The sequence below is a fragment of the Adiantum capillus-veneris genome, chromosome 13 (genome assembly GCF_014529385.1).
Source record: "Adiantum capillus-veneris isolate H3 chromosome 13, ASM1452938v2, whole genome shotgun sequence".
NCBI lineage: Eukaryota > Viridiplantae > Streptophyta > Polypodiopsida > Polypodiales > Pteridaceae > Adiantum > Adiantum capillus-veneris.
In genome coordinates, this window is record NC_140943.1 from 60,333,976 (window position 1) to 60,340,259 (window position 6,284).

General features: G+C 40.9%; 1 pseudogene; it reads right to left on the minus strand.

Annotated features, from left to right (window-relative positions):
* Positions 1 to 3,266: 3,266 nt before the first annotated feature.
* On the minus strand, positions 3,267 to 5,211 carry LOC147444103 (uncharacterized; annotated as a pseudogene).
* Between the last annotated feature and the right edge of the window lie 1,073 nt (positions 5,212 to 6,284).

The window sequence follows — 6,284 nt, forward strand, 5'->3', positions numbered from 1 at the left end:
CAAGAGCTTTTGGTGAGGTATTCACCGTACCCAAATATAGTTCGTTATGTTACTAATGGATGGTGTGGGCGGGATTGGATGTGGAAAACCCGATGGCCAAGGTTTGGACGAATGTTTAGACATGGCAATGTTGACACCACAAACTTGGTGGAGCGCTTATGGAAATATATTAAATATACTCTTTTGGATGCTCGGATTAATCGATCTATCTTGGAGCTCTTGCATGCGCTTGTGGGTGACTCGAAGTCTGGAAGTCGCATTGGTGGTACCCCCTTGAGGTTCTTTCAACAAAAACAAGAAATAGGTAATTTGTTCTCTTTTCTGTTTATTGCAAAGCATACGTTGAAGGTTTGGATTCATGTCTAATTCATGCTTTGCATGGTAGCTGACTTTGGGCGATATGGCGTTGGGGGGGGGGGGGGGGGACAAAGATGCAAACAACAAAAATGCTTGAAGGGGAGAGAATCTTGCAAAGGTTTGAAACCACACCATCTACCTTTCAGGTTATAAATGAAGGGTTACTTCTCTTCAAGATTCAAAGTACCACAACTGAGAGTATATGGTATTATGTCAGCTTGCAAAGCAATTATTGTGATTGTCCGGATTGGGGCAGCGAATGTAAGCATCTTAATGGTGTTCGAATGATAGTATTGACTCGCTTTCCTCGTTTGAAAGAATTTCTACATGGTGCACATGAAGACGCATCCAACATCTACAAAGATGCCATGCATCATGATTTTGAAGCACACGATAGTGACAATAATGTACAAGAGAGGGAAGATGATGTGGTGGATCTCATCAACCACCTCAAGGATGCGCCGTCAACTATACAAAAAGAGGTGTATTCTAAGGATCCCAAAGAGATTGAAGTCATCAGGCAACAGTTGCAAAACATGAAAGGGACACTCTCAACATTTGTGATCCCTACAAAGATTGATCTCCCTGCCACAGGAAGTATTAGACAAATACAGACCCACGTTACAACAACTCGGCTTGGTCATGGCGTACCACTAGTTCGCACATGTGAAGAACAACAAAGCATAGACCTTGATGGAACGAGCCAACCTTCCAAACCATTGTGTCAAACAGGCCAACTCAAACGCAAGCACCAAAGGGGTAGATCGCGTGTCCGTTTTGATAAGCGGCCCCGTATTTGGTGTCCACATTGTTGCACCAAAACCTTGCTAGTGGATTCTCAAATCACACCCACGTGTCACACGTGTCATGCTCTCCTCCCAGTAAAGCCTATACACATCAAGGAAAATGTCATTCAATCTCTAGTGGGTCAAGTAATTCGCGTCTGTAATGAAGCTGGGAGTTTTGGAGGGGTGATCTCTTCTTACCAATCTGGTGGTGCAGAAGATGTTGAGTATTGTTTTACACTTACCTGAGAAAATGGAGAACGACTACTAGGCATCAAAGCTTCCATCGTCATAATGCTATTGTTGTATTCCTCTAGTTGAAGCCATGTAATGGCGTATTTATGACAATTATATTTCAAGCTTCTTTTAATACAAATGGGAAATTTTGACGAGTTTTATTCAATTTTAATTTAAACCAAGCATTATTCGTGTGTTGAGATTACGTTAATGGTACACAAATCTAAAGTTCTAACTCTCTGCCATAAAAGTAATCTCTACACAATGTGTCGAGATTACTTTTTCTCCAGAGAAATAGAAATTAACAACTCTCTGGAAAAAAAGTAATCTTGACACATTGTACAGAGATTACTTTTTTTACAGGGAGTGGCAAACAGTTCCAAATTTCTAGCTCTCTGGAAAAAAAAGTAATCTCTACGCATTGTGCTGAGATTACTTTTTTTCTAGTGAGATAAAATCCTAACTCTCTGGAAAAAAAGTAATCTCAGCACAATGTGTCGAGATTACTTTTTTTCCAGAGAGTTTAGAAACTAAGAACTCCCTACCACAAAAGTGATCTCTACACATTGTGTCGAGATTACTTTGTTTCAAGAGGGCTGTTAATTTCAACTTGTCGAGATTACTTTTTAACTTTTGAACATAGTAATGAGTTGTTACATCAGCAAGGGCATCTTCCTTGAGAGAGAGGCAGCCTCCCCATCAAGAACAACAGAGGACGATGACCCACTATCACTTTGCACATCGGGCGCATTCGGCCTCAGCATTGTAAATTTCCATTCTTCCGAGTAAATAGACCTTGGCTCCTCCCATACTTGGAACCCTCAAACCATTCAGCAGGACAGTTTATCCAAACCCACGACCATATTAGATTGCTCGGATGAGATGCTCGCTACTTCTGCATCTGAAGGTTGAGTGTTGTCTGCATACCCTGATTCAACATTGGTTTCAAGTACGCATGCTTCACCCTCAAATTCTGGTCTCTATGTATCCTTGAGTGGCAGCTGAGCTACAACAACTTCATCACCAGCATGTAAAGATGCTGACACTGATACACTTTCTTCCAAAATACCAAAGCAGGGCACATTGTCATTCCACCCTAAAATAGGTTGCCAAAGCCAGCAACTCAATCACCTTCATTTAAACACTTGAGAAAAAAATGAAACAATGGGATTGCATACTCCATCTGTGGAGGAACAAAAGGCAGAAATTTACAAACCAAAACCAAATAAAATTATTTTGAACGTAATTTGTACGTCAAGGACGGATCGGTAGGCTTCGACATGCAAAAATCCACTACTCAGAATCCAGCCAAGTACTATAAAAGCTTTCTTGTGTGTGTGTGGGCACCTCTTTGTGTGTATCCACATTACATGTGTTGTGCCTGTGCTCCTCCATTCACCCCCCATTCTGGTGTACTTGCTGGTGGTACAGCTTTGCATAAAAATATCCGAAGACTGGATTCTATAAAAAAGTGTCCCATAAGCCCGAGTGGATTAATCAAGTCCAGACATGACAATATCCCATGTAAGTAAGATTCTCGGCATTGCAGCCTGCTGCAAATTACAACACAAAAAAAAAAGACAAATTCGCTACACACACATATTTTTATCTCCTTATTCTCTAGCACCATATATGTGCTTCCCTGATGCATAATGCTCGTACAAAGTGGAACAAAATGAAGATATAGACAAGATCTGTTAACATAATCATCGATACAAAGTAGGCCATGACGACTTGCAAAGTTTGCCATTGATACAAAGTGGACCAAAATGTAGATATAAACAATATCTGTTTACATAATCATCGATACAAAGTAGGCCATGACGACTTCCAAAGTTTGCCATTAATACAAAAAAAGGTGAACACAAAAAAGACCTAAACCATGGCCTATCCAAGTGTGACCTCACCCAAAGCCTTGTTCAACCAAGCATTGAGTTTCTGTCTCGTGAACTCGACCTCTTCATGCGCAAACCAATTCTTTTTTAATTGAAAAGAACACAAAGCATTAAAAAGCAAAAAAGTAGTGAGAGTTCACACTATAATGAGTGCTTCAATTAAGACAAGCGATTACCAAATTTCCTTGAGGCTTTTGATCTTTAAGAGTGGTCTTTATCAATAACCTCATTGCTGTCATCACATAATAACCACAGTCGGTAGAATTTGGCTGCTGAGGACACTATAGCCAACAAACATGTGTATAAGTCAACAACAGAAAATTCATTACACAATGCAATAGCACAAAATACTAAATTGTGCCCTAAACCTGTGCAGTGAGGAGTTCGCAAGCTTCCCGAGGATCTTCAAGTTCTTCTTTAACTTGAAGGTTTGAACAATGCTTACTAAAATGCTTTAGTACCCTTCAAACACAAGCAATCGATTAATTGAAATTATGCAAACAATGTGATCATTATGTTCAAAGCAAAAACAATGCATACCTAGACACGTGTGGTAAGAGTCTCTCCATGCAGACAATCGAAAGAGAGTCAAAGAGAAGTATAGTTGACCGTCGTCGAGAAAGAGTGGGTATGCGTATGAGATGGGCATTGTAAAATGCCACAAGAACCCAATGTGATCTATGTAAAGAACACACATTTAGACTTGAATCTTTGACAATTTTGATACTACGAAAATACATAAAAGTAAAACATCCATACCCATCCAAAATGGGGAAGAAGGTAAATATGTGAGCTCCTAAATCAGGCGTCCCAAAGAAATTGCTAAACGTATGATCTCCTATAGCACGCTCATATAAAAATGGGAACCATAAGCTGTCTACCCACCACACACCTGAGAGAACATCGGGCGGAAATATGCTTTCCATCCACCTATGAAGGATGAGATACACAAGTGAACCAAGCAGAAAAAATATAATGTTACTTAGGCATAAAGTTTTTTTCCTTACAATGCAAAAAGGTTGATCGTCTTTGTTGAAGCTTCAAGATTTAGAACATCCTCAATGACATGGGCATCTAACCCCGACTCAACCCAGATCGAGAAGACCGCAAAACAAAAGTGACTCCCTTACGACACCTATAAAAAAATGCACACACTTACACTGTTTGTTTTTGTAATTACGCTTGCAAGATTTACACGCAAAAGAGTAAATCTACGTTAGTAACACACCTATTCAAGAACTGATCCATATTGCAGTGATCAATCTCACACACAAGGCGATCATGGCTCACCAAGAAAGAAATGGTCTCGACATGCGCAAAGCTAGCGGTCGATGATGAAACCGGCTACAATTATAAAGAGAACGTGAGTGTGTAGTCAAGGAAAGTAAATTTACAATGGCAGACTCATCATCTGAAACTTTAATACCCTCTTTGTCGTCCTTCTTGTTTTCCTCTCGAGGAATGTCAGCGTCATGTGGAACTCCATAAGCGCGGGGTTTGTACCCGCGCTTAATTTTTGCCTCTAACTTTGTTATCCTACTTGGCATGTCTGCTTCCCATGCAGACTTTTGGGCTTCAATCCATGCCTCTTCCCACTCTATTTGCGATTTTCCCTCTTTGTCAAAGACTCTTTCCCACTTTTTGGTTGCCCGCACTTGTAAGTCTTTGTGAAATTTTCTTCGTGCCGCCCTAACTTTATATGCAATGTCTCCAAACCTTGTAACGCATTGGCGTTTAGATCTAGGAGACACTGGTCGTGGTGGCCGTTCACAGGTTTTAGGGCGTCCAATTTGGTGCTCTGGAACGTGAATATTTGTGATTTTGTGCACATTCTTTAGATGCCTAATAAGAAGGCATCGCCTTTCGTAAGAAACCTTTTGGTCAATACATGTTTGCGATGCATGACACTCACGAATAACCTTCCCATTTGTTCCCATAACCTCAATGAATGGAGACAATTCCTGACAATGAAACGGAAAGCAACATTCAATTTTTCTAAACCCTATTACATGCTTCAAAAGCACCAAATCTCCAAAGATACGCAATTTACGTCAACATTGTGTGGAATTCTGGGAAAAGTAAGCTCGTAGACATACCTCATGATTCGCCATCAGCTTATTGTAGAAGTACTACACCCTATACTTCCCTTGAGTTGAAGCCGCAAATATTTGTAATCCCAGTGAAAGTAATCTCTGCACACCTTTGAAATTACTCAAAATCGACCATGGTCTTTGTTGTAATCTCTGCACACCACATGCTCAGCAAGAAAGAAGCATAAAGACGTTACCAGTGAAGAGGGACGAGCATAGATCCATAAAGATTGTTGTGCTAAGGCCAACATATGCTTTAAGAATACTAGACACAGGACCTCTATTCCTTAGAAAATTCCTCACAACATGCACATCACTACACACATATGCGATAAATGCAAAACAAGGATCACAACTCAGCATTGACAGCTTAATATCTTTCTTCAATGATCGTGTGAATGATTCCAAAATTGGGTGATATACAAGCCATGTCAGACAGTCTGTTATATACACACCTCTAATTTCTGTAGAAGCATGATTCAACCCTCAACCACATTCTAACACTGTTGACCCTCGTTTCATTTGCTGCTTAGAGGTCTTTCTGGTTTTAATTCACTGTATTAACAATAGCTGAAAGTACTCTTTCACAATGCATGAAATGAGAGCTACTCATAGTGACCAACTTTCGTGCAGGTTCGGCAGCAGCAGTCGTACGGGTTACGCAGCATACGACAGCACTTTGACAGCATGAGGTAGCTTACGATAGCACTTTGACAGCATACGATTTTCCCTACCCATACGACAGCATTTTGACAGCATGAGGTAGTAGTCGTGCAGGTTACGCAGCAGCACCTCGCGCAGTAAAATCGGCCACCCTCAGGTCGCACTATGCATGCCCGCGCAGGTAATGTAGGCTCTGCAGTTCAAGCAGGGCAGTCTCGCGCAGGTTCCCCGCAGGTTAGCAGGTTAGTGTCGCGCAG